Source organism: Notamacropus eugenii, chromosome 6 (genome assembly GCF_028372415.1).
Source record: "Notamacropus eugenii isolate mMacEug1 chromosome 6, mMacEug1.pri_v2, whole genome shotgun sequence".
NCBI lineage: Eukaryota > Metazoa > Chordata > Mammalia > Diprotodontia > Macropodidae > Notamacropus > Notamacropus eugenii.
In genome coordinates this window covers 228,843,741-228,861,514 of record NC_092877.1, presented here as the reverse complement: position 1 = coordinate 228,861,514, position 17,774 = coordinate 228,843,741, and the positions used below count along the sequence as shown (strand labels likewise).

At 38.0% G+C, this 17,774-nt stretch overlaps 1 long non-coding RNA gene across 1 annotated transcript in view; it reads right to left on the bottom strand.

Moving 5' to 3' along the window:
- The window catches only part of LOC140512736 (uncharacterized), a 51,002-nt gene extending 41,483 nt beyond the window's left edge, over window positions 1-9,519 (bottom strand). Inside the window, exon 1 of the long non-coding RNA XR_011969892.1 lies at window positions 9,148-9,519. This is a non-coding gene — a long non-coding RNA (uncharacterized lncRNA). The remainder of the gene's footprint in view (window positions 1-9,147) is intronic.
- Between the last annotated feature and the right edge of the window lie 8,255 nt (window positions 9,520-17,774).

The following is a 17,774-nucleotide window of genomic DNA, read 5'->3' as shown; positions in this document are numbered from 1 at the left end:
CATCTTTTCAATCTTTCGCAATCCAAATTTCCAGGTTACTGGCCATTCCCATCAACCCCCAGACCACCTGGGACCAAGCCTGCACACCTTCCTCAGTCCCTCTGTAGATAAGATAACAAACTTTCACCCTCTTTAGCTGAAAGAAGGCTTGGGTTGAATTCATTTGAGTAGGACCCAGAGTGTTACTATTTTTGGGTCCCAAGCACCCCCAACCTCAACAATTCCATACAAGTACAGTTAACTTTAAATCCCAGTTTTGCTCTATGGAACAATATTACAACATTATATTTATACTTTGGTTTCCTTCTTTTATCTAATTATTCCTATAACATTCAGAAAAAATGTCCCATTCATACCAAAGTACCCATCTAATCAATTAATTGAAAACAGCAAAATTCTACTACTTGCTTTGTGCTTACATCCTAAACTATCTGCTTTGATTATAGAAACATGCCATGAAGATGAAAAGCAAGGACCAATTAGATATCATCTCCACTTTATAGTGAGACTCAGAAATAGTCAAGTGGGAAAACATTCCTTTTCAATGGAACACAATGGGGACACTGAAGCAGAAGGATCTCATCCCAGACTAAGGACAGGATTGTCTCCTGAGGCAAATTTCTGCCTATAACAGTCACATTCCTCCTTGAATATGGTTGCAGAGGCTTATAAATTAAATGACAGGTTTCACTAATCAGAAATTTTACCAGGACTCACATCTTAAATCTTAAATTTGTCCTAAAAACTAATCATTGGAAATTATCATCAACACAAATTCCTTGTTTAGGAACTCCATTTACATAGGAGATAAAAACTTTAACAAAGTTTTAACTTTTAACAAAGTGAGGCACCACACCACTTGGGTGATGATTTTTGGCTTTTCAAGTCTTAGGGCCCCAGGATGGGGCTGGCACCCCTGCTTTCCTTTGACAATAGGAAAGAGTTACATCTTTTTCTCTGAGCAGTTCTGAATAGAGATTAGATTTAAGAAGTCCTTCTGTAATGACAGGACTTCAAAAGGAAAGAGAGATAAGTCCAGGAAGCATTTTGTCTTAAAATTATCACAGTTTATTATCTCCAGTTTCCTGGAGCCATAAAATTCTTGGTCTCCCTTATCTTGCCCCATATCTTCCAACCCCCAATAAACCTTTAGTTATTATAACAAATTAGCTTACAAATATAAATTTAGTAGGTAGATTTTTCAAAAATCATACAAAAGATTTTTACAAAACATTTCTTACAACAAATACCTTCCTCTTTTAAGAACAGTTTAAAATTAATTGACAAAAATTACATGCTATAAAACCAAGGACTTTGCACATTTGCCCTTAAGCTTCCTTTTACAAACACATTTGTAAATGCTTGATTCATAGCAAAAACAAGTTAAAACTTCATTCTTAACAGCAGAAATAAACTTTGCAATATACTTAATGCATCCCTAGATGGAACAGGCTTGAAAATCACACCCATATATAAAAATACACATGTATTTTTTAAAGATTCCTATTTTCTTAATAAGAATTCTACAATACAAACACACAGAATTCATAACAGCTTCTTTTTAAAAACCAATTCATCATTCATTTAACCACGCAATTCCTAATATAACAACATTTAAATTTACTTAAAAATTTATACTATTTCAGTTTACTTAAAACTTAAAATAAGCCATTACTCATTCAGGTGAATGGATATCCACATCACCTTGCACAATAATTCATCTCTTTACTACCATGTGGGCACAGTCTATCACCTGATCAGACAGGGTTATCTCAAATTTGATTGAGCTGTTAATTATCAAATCAAGTTAAATGATTTTTCTGTCTTCTTGAAGTACTTCCTCACATCTTCACCACTTATTGAAATCATCTGAAATTGACACAAAGGTTCAGAACAACCATATAGGGACAGGAGGGGTTTGAATAACCCTCATTTGTCCCCAAACCTTATTTGTCTTCCATATTTTCAATCAAATCTATATTCATCTTTCCAAATCTCTCAACCCATTACTCAGATTATCTAGTTTTCCTTTACATTTTAATCATAAAACAAGACTGCTCATAAGTTATTACTTTTTATTTCAGTTCAATCTAAATAACCTTTCTTCTTTTCTTAAAAAGTTTAAAATTTGGGGGGGAGGGGCAGAGTAGTAAGACGCACATATACTAGCTCTTCCCCCATAGCCCATATGGGGGAATATTCTCAACTAATTCTAGAGCAGCAGAAGCCACAGAACAATGGAGTGGAGATTTCCAACCCAGGATGACCTGTAAGGCCAATGGGAAAGGTCTGTCACACCAGATGCAGAGTGGAGCCGAGCCCAGCCCAGCCTTAGCTGGCACAGTGCCTGGAAGAGGACCCAAGCAGGCCTTGAGGGCAGAATTCTCAGTGGCAGTACCTACGGTTTGCAGATCCCTCAACCCACAAGCACCAAAGGTCAGTGAGAGAGTTTTTCAGCTAGCCAAGGAGGGAGCAGGGTCTTCCCATAGCTCTGGCCTCAGGTGGTGGTGGTGGAGGCTGCACCTGGCAACAACAGCTCCCACAGCACCCTGAATCCATTGTTGGATCGGAAAATCCTTGGGGGAACTGAGCAGCTGATTCTTACCTCAGCTCTGTGTGGTGGCCCTGCCCCCGTTGAAAGCCCCTGGGGGAATTGAGCAGCTTATCTGAATCTCAGCCCCCAGTACTGGCTTGGAGGAACTGGAGGCCAGGTGGTTGTGGAGAGGAAATTCTACTACTCACAGATTCTGAGTACAAAAAATTTTTGGTTGCTCCCAGACCAGTGTATATACTTGATTGTGCCACCTTGGAGAAACTGAGATCTTACATATCCCCAGAGTACACCCTACACTTGACAAAGGACCCAAAAGTCAAGTCACTGGCTGGGAAAATGCCCAAAAAAGGGGGAAAAAAAGTAAGACTACAGGTTACTTTCTTGGTGAACAGATACCTTCTCCCATCCTTTCAGATGAGGAAGAACAATGCTTATCATCAAGGAAAGACATAAAAGGCAAGGCTCCTGTATTCCAAACATCCAAAATAAATATTCAATAGTCTCAGGCCATGGAAGAGCTCAAAAAGGATTTTAAAAATCAAGTCAGAGAGGTGGATGAAAAATTGGGAAGAGAAATGAGAGAGATGCAAGAAAAGCATGAAAAGCAGGTCAACACCTTGCTAAAAGAGACCCAAAAAAATGCTGAAGAAAATAACACCTTGAAAAATAGACTAACTCAATTGGCAAAAGAGGTTCAAAAAGCCAATGAGAAGAAGAATGCTTTCAAAAGCAGAATTAGCCAAATGGAAAAGGAAGTTCAAAAGCTCACTGAAGAAAATAGTTCTTTCAAAATTAGAATGGAACAGATGGAGGCTAATAACTTTATGAGAAACCAAGAAATCACAAAACAAAACCAAAAGAATGAAAAAATGGGAGATAATGTGAAACATCTCATTGGAAAAACAACTGACCTGGAAAATAGATCCAGGAGAGACAATTTTAAAATTATGGGACTACTTGAAAACCATGACCAAAAAAAGAGCCTAGACATCATCTTTCATGAAATTATCAAGGAACACTGCCCTGATATTCTAGAACCAGGGGGTAAAATAAATATTGAAAGAATCCACCAATCATCTCCTGAAAGAGATCCAAAAAGAGAAACTCCTAGGAACATTGTGGCCAAATTCCAGAGTTCCCAGGTCAAGGAGAAAATATTGCAAGCAACTCGAAAGAAATAATTTTAATATTGTGGAAATACAATCAGGATAACACAAGATCTAGCAGCTTCTACATTAAGGGATCAAAGGGCATGGAATAGGATATTCCAGAAGTCAAAGGAACTAGGACTAAAACCAAGAATCACCTACCCAGCAAAACTGAGTATAATACTTCAGGGGAAAAAACGGTCTTTCAATGAAATAGAGGACTTTAAAGCATTCTTGATGAAAAGACCAGAGATGAAAAGAAAATATGACTTTCAAACACAAGAATCAAGAGAAGCATGAAAAGGTAAACAGTAAAGAGAAATCATAAGGGACTTACTAAAGTTGAGCTGTTTACATTCCTACATGGAAAGACAATATTTGTAACTCTTGAAACTTTTTTCAGTATCTGGATAGTTTGTGGGATTATATAACCCCATGCACACACATAGAGAGAGAGACAGAGAGACAGAGACAGAGACAGAGAATACAGGGTGAGTTGAATAGAAAGGGATCATATCTAAAAAAAATTAAATTAAGGGGTGAGAGAGGAATATATTGGATGGAGAAAGGGATAAATGGAATGGGGCAAATTATCTCTCATAAAAGAGGCAAGAAAAAACTTTTTCAATGAAGGGAAAAAGGAGGGAGGTGAGAGGAAAAACATGAAGCTTACTCTCATCACATTTGACTCAAGAAAGGAATAAATTGCACACTCATTTTGGTATGAAAGCTTATCTTACAATACAGGAAAGTGGGGGAGAAGGGGATTAGCAGGGTGGGGGAGATGATGAAAAGGACGTCAATGGGAGGAGGGGACAATTAGAAGTCAACACTCTTGGGGAGTGACAAGGTCAAAAGGGAGAATAGAAGAAATGAGGGACAGGATAGGATGGAGGGAAATATAGTTAGTCTTATGCAATATGACTATTATGGAAGTCATTTGCAGAACTACACATATAGCCTATATTGAATTGCTTGCCTTTCCAGTGGGGATGGGTAGGGAGGGAGGAAGGAAGAAAAGTTGGAACTCAAAGTTTTAGGAACTGTTGAGTATTATTCTTTCACACAATGGGGAAACAAGAAATACAGGTAATGTGGTATAGAAATTTATCTTGCCCTACAGGACAAAAGAGAAGATGGAGATAAGGGAAAGGAAGGATGTCATAAGGGAGGGCAGATTGGTGGTAGGGGTAATTAGAATGCTCGGCATTTTGGGGTGGGGGGAGGGGAGAGATGGGGAGAAAATTTGAAACTCAAAATTTTGTGGAAATGAATGTTGAAAACTAAAAATAAATAATTTTTTTTAAAAAGTTTAAAATTATGTTAACTTAAAATGTGCTTAAGTTAATTGTCTTTAGCCTAGGTAAAAGAGATCTTATTAATCCTGAACCAGTGTTAACAAGGTGGCCTTGATTCACCCTCCAAGCAGGGAACATGGAAACTTAATAATTCATTGAATTGTAACTATTACCAATCACAATAATTGTCTGTTGGTTTTCCATTCAAGTTACAAATTGTCATTTTCTCAACGTACCCAAATCTTCTGAATTGATATGGGGAAGGGAGTGACTGAAAGCACATGAGTTTGTTCCTCCCCCATATCCCATTTTTCTTTATGCCATTCTTTTTTCTTTTCTGCCTTTACTCAGACTACCTTTATTCTCCTTTATATTCCAAATAAAAATAAAATGGGGGGGGAGGGGCAGAGCCAAGATGGCAGAGTAGAAAGACGAACATATGCTAGCTCTTACCCCACAGCCCATAAAATATCTGTAAAGAAGGACTCTCAACAAATTCTAGAGCAGCAGAAGCCACAGAACAACAGAGTGGAGGAGATTTCTAGCCCATACCTGAAAGACCGATGGCAAAGGTCTGTCGACTGGCTATAGAGCAGAGCCCACCCCAGGCTTGACCATGCTGCACTGAGAGGAGCAGATCTGAGCAGGCTTCCGGGACAGAATCTCCAGCCACAGCGCAGATCCTTCAACTCACAGGCACCAAAGGTCAATGAGAGGGTCTTTTCAGCTGGCCAAGAAGGGAGCAGGGTATCCCCATAACTCAGGCCTCCTCAGGTGGTAGCAGTGGACAGTGGCCCGCATCCATTGTAGAAGGTCTCATTGTAAAGCCCCTAAGGGAACTGAGCCCTGCCTGGTGGCCCTGCCCCCGCCTGAGCAGCTGATCTTAATCACACACTGAATAGCAGCCCTGCCCCTGCCTAAAGCCCCTAGGGGATTGGAGCAGCTTATCTGAATCTCAGCCCCCAGTGCTGGCCTGGTGGAACTGGAGGTGAGGTGGTTGTGGTGAGGAAACTCAGAAGTCAAGTAACTGGCTGGGAAAATGCCCAAAAAAGGAAAGAAAAATAAGACCATAGAGGGTTACTTTCTTGGGGAACAGGTGTCTCCCCCCATCCTTTTGGATGAGGAAGAACAAGGCTTACTGTCAGAGGAAGTCAAGGCCTCTGCCTCTAAAGGAAACTTAAACTGGACTCAGGCAATAGAAGATCTTAAAAAACAAGTTAGCAGCTTACTAAAGGAGAACCAAAAAAATGCTGAGGAAAATAACAGCTTTAAAAAGAGGCTAACTCAATTGGAAAAAGAGGTCCAAAAAGCCAATGAGGAGAAGAATGTTTTAAAAAGCAGAATTAGCCAAATGAAGGAGAAGTTTCAAAAGCTCATTGAACAGAATAATTTGTTGAAAGAGAGAACTGAGTTCAGGGAAATGAATGACTATGAGTTAAACCAAGCAGTTAGTAAACAAAACCAAAAATACAAAAAAATAGAAGATAATGTGAAACATTTCATTGGAAAAATAACTGACCTGGAAAATAGATCCAGGAGAAACAATTTAAAAATTATGGGACTACCTGAAAGCCATGATCAAAAAAAGACCCTAGACATTATCTTCCATGAAATTATCAAAGAAAACTGCCCTGATATTCTAGAACCAGGGGGTAAAATAAATATTGAAAGAATCCACCAATCACCTCCTGAAAGAGACCCAAAAAGAGAAACTCCTAGGAATATTGTGGCCAAATTTCAGAGTTCCCAGATCAAGGAGAAAATACTGCGAGCAGCTAGAAAGAAATAATTTGAGTATTGTGGAAATACAATCAGGAAAACACAGGATCTGGCAGCTTCAACATTAAGGGATCAAAGGGCTTGGAATGGGATATTCCAGAGGTCAAAGGAACTGGGATTGAAACCAAGAATCACCTACCCAGCAAATCTGAATATAATACTTCAAGGGAATAAATGGTCATTCAATGATATAGAGGACTTTCAATAATTCATACTGAGGAAAAGACCAGATCTGTATAGAAAATTTGACTTCTCAAGACAAGAATCAAGAGAAGCATGAAAAGGGTGGTAAATCTCGTGAAAAAGTGGTAAAGATTTTGGCATCCACAACTCCAGAAGAGATTTTGGAGAAATTGAAAAGGCAAACAGAAGCTCCCTAAAACAAACCAAAAAACCCAGAAATTAACATTATCTTCTGTGGAACTTTTTTTAAATACTAAAGAAGTAAATTTGTAAGAAGAACCTAGATGATACTTGAAAGATAGTGCTTTGAAGAGACAGGGCTCTGAAAAATACTCTCCATGGAATGTTGGAAATATCAGAATATCACATAACTAATAAGGCAAAGTTTACTGCAATCAAACTTCAGTTCCTACTGGAAATACTCAATCCAAGCCATTATGGTCCAATTCTTAAAATTTACAACTGGTTTGTTAACACTACATACCTGCCCATAAGCTTATTTTATGGACTATTACTTAAATTTTGTGGAACCATACACTTAAAATAGTTGAAAGAGACCTTGGAGATTACCTACTTTACTCATGCTATTTTTACAGATGATCATACAGTGTCAGAGAGGCTGAGAAGTTTATCAGAGATCACACAAATACTGAGCATCACTCAGACTAGAGCTGACCTCCCTTCACTCCAGACGCAGTGTCCTATATATACCACACTATTGCCTTGATTGTTATTTACAAGTATTAGGAGACATAAATGTATAGAAGCAGTTTCTCAGTGAGTAAAGCCCTAGACCTGAAGTCAAGGACAGTCACTTCTCAGAGCTTCAGGAAAGTCTCTGTGGCTCTAGATTAGAGATGGGCTGAAATGTGAGCTGGTGGACAAAAATCATAGGTCCTTGACTTATTTCTGTAAAGAAAATGTGTTGAATTTGTTGAGTTGCAATCAGATAATAATATTTTAAAATGTATTTAAAAAAATAAAAATAATACACCTAACAATTTTGTCCTACCCCAAACCTTAAAAACTAGAGGGAGTTAAATGTCTAACAATTTACATACCAAGAAAGGGACATTTCTTGCCCTTCCCCTCTGCAAAAAAAAAATAAATAAATAAATAAAACCCTTTTTCTTTATCCTAAAGTGATCACTTTTTAAAAACAGAAAAACCTCTTCTTATTATTTATTTTTTTTGCCACTTTAAACACATTGTCTGGTATCAGATATATTGACTTAATTTGAACATAAAGTACCAATTTTAGCTTCAAGACCTAATTAAACCTAAATCCAAAACTCTCAGCCCTTTTTCTTAAGTTACCTGTTTGAGATTTTTTTCACTTACTAATCTTCCACTTACTTCTACCAGACTTTAATAAATTTTAATGTATCTTAAACATTAAATCAAGAGTGACACATTTCACCCATTCGCAATTCCAAATACGAACAGAATGAATTCAATTAACTTTCTGTTAATAGACAAAAATTTCTCCTTTAGATGAGACAGGAAATGGTTAAATGCTGGTTAGCCTGCCCTTCTTTGGTCTGAGAGAAAAAGAGAAATTCCCTCCATCCCTGTCCCTCTGCTCCTCTGAATCTGATCTGAGAGGGTTGAAGGGAAGTAACCCGAATTTCAAGAACAGTCCAGCTCAGCCTTTCGGTTCTCACTGTCCGACCGGCTAAATTTACAGCCTTACAAAGTGTCAGATAAAACAGAGACACAGACTTTCACTGACACAGAAATATCAACACAACATATACAGACAAGACATCTGACACACATGAAAGAGTGCATGTATAGGTTTAAATTTTTGGCAGACCCAGTCTGTGAAGGATCCATACTTTGGCCAGAAGACATTTCCTCGAAGTTGAGTGCCTACCCATCCAACAATGATACTTAATCATTTCCTTCTTATCTTTTCCCTGATACTTCGACAATTCCCAATTACTCAGCCTACTACCTATCATCCAGAGTTTTGGAGGGAGACTATTGAGTTTTCCCCATGGCTCACAAGTTCTTGGCCCTCGTTTTTAAGAGAAGCTCACTGATCTTGCCTAGGGGAATGGGCAGAGACTCACAGTTCTTGCCCCCTTAGAGAGACTCACTGATCTTGTCTCAGCCCTAACTCTGTGGTCACCCAGGGACTCACCCATCTTATCCTCTAAGAAGACTCATAGGTCTTGCTTACCTGGATCTGGGCACACAAACTTAGATGGCCTTCTTGATTCAGCCTCTCCTCCTCCACAGTCGTTCTACTTTCATTTTTGCCTTTTGAGGTCATCTCCCCTCAGGTCCATTCCTTAAAAGGGAAAGGAAACCCCCAAATCATTCCAGGACTGCTGGCAAGTGGCCAGCAGGCACCTGTCGTAGGACTGGCTGGGAGACCCTTCCTCAAATAAGGGGGAATCCTGGATGGCCCCCAAACTGTGTGGGATGGGTCTTGAGATCCCCAAAAATAATTGATCAGAGACTTGTCTTAGGAAAGGCAAAAAGGGAGTTTATTGCTTTCTCATGAGAAAGGGTACCCCCCCTCACACTAATAGTGCTGGCCAGGGAGTAGAAGGGGGTACAGGAAGCAGGGTCAATTATACCCTAATGCAAGCTCTCCCTCCCTAACCCCTTCCCCTTATTCCATTGGCTGGGCTTCAGGGGGTACAATCTATATTTTTTTCCTCCTATATGCCTGAAACAAGGTCAGGAGGAAGGGGGAATCGGGCCCAGCACAAGATATATTACAAAGCCTGTTTCTCTACAAGGTCAGCTAGCTGCAGATGTAGTTTTTCAAGGGAGTGTGTTTCAACAATACAAGAAACAATTAACTCTTTGAGGAGGCTTCACTTCTGAGAGATCATCTTTAAAGGAATTATTCATGGGGCATCCACCCACACATGGATAACATGGCCAGGGTATATGCATGAAGGGATGCCCAAGCAGGAAATATGAACGACCAGGACACTTCCAAGGCCAGACAACAGGTATCCTTGTAGCTCCAAAGTTGCCAGTCTTCTCCTAATGTCAGTGCCCCCACTCTTGGCTGAACCTGCTCCTCACCCCCTGCTGTGGGGGCCACTCCCCTGTCAGGGCCAGGTACTTTGCCTCCACTCTAGCTAGCCTGTTAAAGAGTTCTTTCCATGATTTCCACCATCCACTGATGTGAAGGTTACTCTGGTTCCTACACTCTCCGTCACACAAAAAAAGGTTAAATGTCTTTCAGCCTGCCTCTGTCAGCTGACTGTATCAGCTCCTTTTATGTCTCAACTACAGTCCTCATCTGAAATGCTATTTTCAGGGCTACCAGCCACTCTAGTCATCCATCTACTAGAGGTGTTGCAATTAGAAAGTGTCTACCTTGGAAAAAAAACCACAACTACTCCCATCTTCAGCCAGAAGCCCCAGCCAATAATTACAAAGCTTTCTTCAGTCTTCTCACTTAATGGCTTTGAAATTCTCTTCCATCTTCTCAGCCAACTTCAATTATTGGCTTTGAAGGTCTCCTCTCTGCTAGGCTGTGTCAAGAAGGACAGAAGCCTAAGCTACCTTTTGAACTCCTCTCAGAGTTGTTTCAATTCAATTTAGCTAACATTTATTAAGGATCTACAATGTGCCCCACACTGTGTTTGGTGCTGGAGATACAGAGACAAAGAAGAAATTCTCTGTAGTTAAGCAATTTACGTAGCACTTGGCGGGGGGGGGGGGGGGGGGGGGGAGCAGGAGGGAAGGCAGACCTGTACACAGATAAGCAAATTGAAATGGTGGTGTGAAAGTTACACTGCTGGATTTCTTTTTCCCTTGTTTTGTTTTCTACAGTTTCCCCTAAGTAATTCAGTTTAACTGTTCCCTAACATAGTCAGAAAACCATTTTAGTTGGTAGAGCTTCCTTAGCAAACACCCTGGCTGAAGGAAATCTCCCTGGAGCTTTGCTTCCTCAAATGGAAAGGGAACAAACAGAGTGATGGTGGTGTCAGCTCACTCCATCAGCTTCTCTGTTCTTTGAAAACAGCAGCGGTTGTGCTGGCTGAAGAATCCTGAAAAGCCATTGTGCTTTGTCCCACTTCTCCCTAGCAACAGATCTCAACCTCCCCCCCATCCCATTCCCCACCCTTCCCTTTCCCCCTCCCCCTCTCTCCCTTCTACATGCGTATGATTCCTCTCTGCTTTATGTTCTGCTGAAAAGCTTGCATCAGGCTGATCCTGGACTTCTTCCATTTAATAATCTCAAAGCATTATTAACTGAAATATAATCTCACTCTTTGCTCAAATTAAGTTGTCCAAGCAGTCTTGGAATGTTTATTTCTCATAGCCAACCAAATTTATTTGGCTGAATCTCACTGAAATTTTGAATCCTAAATCTTAGGATACTTTCCAAAGCTTGGGAAGCTTTGTCACATCAGCAGCAAGTCATGTCACTGAGGTATACTCATCTCAGCCTTCGGAATAGCGATGCAAATCCTGTTCCTCCATTGTCACCCTTAGGAAATTTCTACCCTAGAGAAATCATCCACAGGTTATGAAGTCAACTGACTAAAAGATGGTCACAAGGTGTATTCATTCTATCTTTTCTCACTTCAGGATTAAAGAATATGCAGTACTGTAATTTTGAAATTTTGTTTTAACCAAACAGACAAGAATTCAACAAATTCAGACAAGAAACAGTACACTTCTGGAAAACAGTTGAGCAAAACAATACAAAAGAGTGATTGTGGCTAACTGTACATGGAACTCTATATTTCTGTTATAGTATTTACAGTTTGTTAAAAGACAGAAAGACTATGTATGTGCCTTAATTTTAACAAGGCTATATACCAACCTCTCACATTTTTAACGAGTTTGGTGGTTATGATTATCCAGTGAGACACTGGAAATTTTCCTGTTCTGAATGTCACTTCAAATTCCAATTCTGACACTTATCCCCTTTGTAACCTGGGGTACCCCCTCTTATATTCATAAATTGTTTCCTGAAAAAAATGAATGACTACAAAGTCACTTACCTATTGGGAATTGTCAGTCTCTCTAAATTATAATATCAACATTATCAAATAAAAACACTATTTAATTGATAATCACTGATAATTTATGTGGTTTATGATCAGTGTTAATATCAATTAACATGAACAAATATCAAATAAAGATAACACAAAGAGATCATTATGATCTTCTTAAGAGCCACATATCAAGATGAGATGTAATAGAACTAGTCTAACTGCATTTTCCTTCAAGTTTATAATGGTAGGGAAAAGTCTCTCTCCAAAACAGCAAAATATTTAGAAGTAGATACAGGAGATATTAGCATTCATGGGATGAAAAGGTATATGTTTTAGGGCAAGAGGTCCTAACCTTGTTTATATCTTGGTCCCTTTGGGAAGCCTGGTGAAGCCCCTTTCTCAGAATAATGTTTTTAAATAATTAGTGGAAATGCTAAATAAAAGTAATTTTTTCCCATCCAATTTCATAGAACCCCTGCAAGATATTCATCAACACCTTGTTAGTCTATAGATCTCATGTTAAAAACCCTTGTTCTAGGCAATATTTTATAGAGGAAGACCCATTCCATGTTTTTTCACCCATGCTCTCCCACAAATCCACCACATACAACTTGTATAATGTGTCTGTGGCAAAGGCAGCAGTATTATCATCACCATCACCATGATAACATTTCTGTAATGCTTTTTTGTTTGCAAAGTACTTTGCAAATATCTCATTTTATCATTGCCACAACCTTGGGAGGTAAATGCTATTATCATAAGTGAAGCAGATGGAAGCTTTGCCCAGGGTCACACAGCTAGTAAGAGTCTAAAGCCATATTAAAACTCAGGTCTTCTTGGCTCCAGGTCCAGCATTCTGTCCTCTGTGCTACCTAGCCACCCCTACCCTAACTATAGCACTGCCATATTTAAACCCTACACCTTAATTTAGTACTGAATATATCATATGATAAAACGGTGATTACACTTAAGATAGGTCTGGAAGAGCAGCCGGACCTGATCAAATCCCCTCAGTAAAAATCCCTATTGGATATGACATACCTTTAAAGGTCCTCAGGAATTTATCTGTCAAGAAATACTAAAGAAATGGAGAATTCAAAAGTCATGAGCAACTAAATTACTCCTATGTCTGCTTTCTCAGTTCTACAAAACCTTAATAAGAATGTTCGGAGAAGTAGCTGGTGAAGTAGAGAAACAGTATGGCTGGAAGAGAGAGATTTTTGAGGGGAGAAATATGAAATATGATTAGATATGTAGGCAAAAATTCGACTATCAGTAAGTGCAGTAGAAAGATCTTAGGATTTGGAGTCGGATGGACTGTCTCTGTCACTTTGTACGTTGTATGATCTTGAGCAGATCACTTACATTGAACTTCAGTTTCCTTATTTTTAAAATGAGTAGGTTAAACTAGCTTAACTTTAAAAGTCCCCTTGGGTTCTAAGTCTCTGATCCTTTGACCAGGGTTTAAACTCCATCTAACACATACTCAGGGCCAGTCATTTAAGTTCTCATTCTTTCAGTATCCCCCAGGCAATTCTCTAGGACTATCCTTTGCAGAATAGATGGTAAAAGGAGATTGCCACACGAACCCTGAAGGACCTTATGAAAGTGAAGAAAATTATTAGAGATAAGTGCAATAGCCATTTTTAAATCAACTTTTGACAAGCAATCAGATCAAGCGGTCAGAGCAAATGCCAACTGACTGCAAATTAGAAGACATGAAAATGATGTGAGATTACAGCTGCTCTGACTTGTCCTGTTTAAACAAGTGGCCAGCTCTAAAAATGAAAATCTATAAAGTGAGGTCCTGACGGTCATCACATATGAAAGAAGTTTAATCAATGCAAAGCAATCACTACAATAAAATGACTAAAAGAGCACAGAAATGGCCCCAGCCAACAAACACTTCTTCTTATCAAGATAATGGGCGGGGGAATCTGGGATCACAGTAACCAGAGAGCCTCAGTTTAACTATGAACAAGCTCATAGCCCAGACCTCATAGAGGTAAATGAGATCATTAGCAATATTACCTCCCAAAATGGCAAAAAGCACTGAAGGAAAAACTTGACTCTAGACAGCCCAGTATAAGATCCAACTAAGTTGCAACATCCTGAAAATATTTATAGATGAGATTAAAGGGTGGACAAATAGCTGTGAAATGGAACAGATCTGCATTAATTAATTAATCTGCAAGCTATTTGTCCACTTTCATCCATCCAAATCCCATCCATGTATAATGACTAATTCTTGCCAATCATATACAGGAACCATCTCTCCAGGTAATATTGATATAGCTTCTTTAAGTCAATAGGTAGCATGGATCCTTATATATGATTTAGTGGCCCCTATTTATGTTTGAATTGGACACAACTGGTCTAGAGGATGCTGCCATTCCCAGGGAGTCTATGCTTTTGGGGGAGCAGTTCGTTAGCAGTTGTTGCTGGTAATGAAGAGATAGGTGAGGTCCTTCTCCACAATGTTTTCTCTATTCCATAAGGGAAAAGAAATTTGGCTTAGAAACAAGTCTGGTGGTTTCAGGGACAGTCTCATTCCCAAGTCTCTTGGGTTCCTAGGCCATTGCATTTGGGTTTGATAGGAAATGATGATCAAGGAGATGGTAGTGGGAGAGACAGGAAAGCCAAAACACTACCACAAAAAAAAAAATTTAGAATTCTCATTAAGAACAGGTATAAAACAAGGGAAACACTTTCACTACTTTTATTTTACATATAATATTATCAATTATACTACTTCTTTAGTACTTCAAGTATGGTGATTGTATGTCCACCAACAGACATCATACCATTCCACAACTTCAAAGACAGTTTTCAAGAGTTAATGTGGCTAAAAAATAGTCAGTGCCATGTGGTCAACCTGTTGATGAATCTCTCAGAATTAATTTCTATTAGTCCTCAGACAAGAAATATATAGTCCGTCACTAAAGCTATATGAGAATTCTTTCCAGATTGGTAGGACCTAACAGAGCTTGCACCTCACTACCTTAATCTTTGAGAAAACAGGGTCACCTTCATAGAAAGGTACCAAAGTAGAAGTTCAGGGAACTAAACGATGGGAAAGACATTAGAAAGATTACACTGCAAATGAAGAAGAGAAAATATTTTCAGGTGACAACACCTAAAAACTCCACTTTCTTAACAAAAAACAACAAATGAGTTCACTAAGGATATAGGATTAAAAGAAATCACAAAATGCATATTCATACTTTTAAACTAATAATAAATATCTAGAAAATATATTTAAAAAAAGATTCAATTTACAACCACTACAAAAATCACTAAACAATTAGAAATTCTAAGCAAACAAATTACCTTAAGGACAACCACAAATTTGTAATGATGAAAATAAAGACAGGTCTAAATAATTGGAAGGACAAATACATTTGGTCAAGATAGTAAAAATTACAGTACTCCCAAACTGACATACACCTTTAGTGCAATAACAAATAAAATGCCAGTGAGTTTCTTTGTAGAACTAGATAAAATCATAGTAAAAATGAGCAGACCAACTTATCAAAGGATATACACCGGAAAAAATAATAATTTATCAGGGTGGCCTTATACTTTGAGACTTTAAACACATTACAAAATATTTATCATCAAAACTACATAGTAATATCTATCTAAAACCAAAAGTTGGCGTCATATCCAATGGGAATACATTGAAACTTTTTTTTCCAATAAATATGGGATTAAAGCAACGTTTCCTACTCTCTCTATTATTTTTTTACATAGTTTTAGAAATGATAACAATTAGACAAGAGAGAGAATTTAAATGCAGAATGGAGATAAGACTATATCTCTCTTTGCTAATGATATGATGGTTTATTTGACATACAGTATCAAGACAAAGGGAACCTGGACTATTCCTGAGGATCATAAACATTGCCTGTCCCTAGGCTTGGAAATTTAGGTTGACTCATTCCTGGGCCTCCAGTCTCCCTCGCTCAGAAGCCATGGTTGGTGATACACTTCTCTCAGGGAACTCAGGAGCTGTGGTGACAGCTAGGGAAATTAAAAATCCTAGGGAATTAGTAAAGATAATAAAGACAATTAGTAGCTTCAATAAAGTTGTAGGCTAAAAAATAAATCATCAAAAATCAAAAGCATTTCTATATCAAAATGTGTCAAATACTTGGAGATCAACCTATCAAGCACACAAAATACTTGCATAGATTCAATTACAAAGTACTCCTTAAAGAAATAAAGGATAACATGCATAGCTTGAATGAATAGTCTATGCTCATGGCTGGGCCATGTTAATATAATAAAAATATCAACACTATTAAAGCTAATTCATAATTTTAAGACTATACCAATCAAATTATCAATGGGATACTTTATGGAACTTGATAAAATGATAATAAAATGCATCTGGAAAATTTTTATAGCATACTTTTTGTCATGCCTACCAACTGGGGAATGGATCAACAATTTGTGGCATGTAAATTGCTGAGCTATAAAAAAATTATTGAATGTGATAGATTCAGATATGAAAAGATCTACATAAATTGATGCAGAGTGAAGTAAGCAGAGACAAAAAAATATACATAGTGATTACAGCAATGTAAATGGAAAGACCAACTCCCTGCACCCCCCCCCCCATGAATCAAAAGCTGATGTCACAAAATTATAATGAACAAATATGGCATGAAGTTAGAAATATAAGAAGACCCTATCACCTCAAACCACTGCAGAGGTGGGAGGTCTACAAATGTTGTACATTACACATATTTTAAGACTTTTTTTGATGTGCTGATCAGTAATAACTGATTTTTTTCCACTTTCTTTTTAGTCTTAAAAAATGCTATTTTTTACATGGGATGGTGCTCCGGGAAGAAGAGGGAAAACCAAATGGATAGTAAAAGTATTATTTGATAACCCAAGAGAAAATTAAAAATGAAAAAAGCATTATTTAATAAAAGTAATTTAGAAAATAAGTTTGTAGTATGTCAGAGAGTAGATGTTGATCTACATCTCATCCCATAAATTCCAGGTAGATTATAGATTTAAATATAAAAAATGAACTTTAAAATATTGAAGCAAATACAATAATGTATTTATCTCAATTGTATTAGCAAAACCACATCCCCAATAGATACCACTTACTCAAAACATACGATTTACAAAAGTGAAAATATGAATTGCAAATAATCACTTGAAAAATGTTCAGCCTCACTCATAATCAAATAAATACAGATTAAAGCAAGTCAGAGCTGTAGCTGCGGTCTCATATCCTTAAAACTGGCACACAAAGAAATTAAAAGCAATAAACTTCAAGGTTAAGAAACAAGTAAAGAAATAAATATAATTTATACATTACTGATCTAACTGTAAACCTGCATAATCTTTTTGGAAAGCAACTTCATGGTACTTTGTAAAATAAAAATAATAATAATTACTACTTTAGACCCATAAACTCATCATACAATACGTGCCCAGGGCCTATGATCCCAACTTCTAGTCACTCTGGGTCTCCAAAGGGCTGCTGATACTTTTCCCCTGAGCGACTGGGGATGTCTTTTTTAATGCTCACAAACTCACAAAAGTGTGCATCCCCCATGATTATAAGTAGATCTCAAAAAGACAACCAAACTAATTCAGCTTTTAGAAAGGAGTATTTACTAAGATGGCATGATAGTTTATACACACTATTCCCCACCAGAAGTATTGGGAAAGTGAATTTAGAAGACATATGTGGCAAAGGGTTAACTAGCTCTTCCTGGTTTCTGGAAGCCTTTTCTACTTTCATGGGGTACTCATAAAGTTCCCCTTAGACATGGTGCATGTAGTTTCTCTCCTGGGAGTCTTGAAA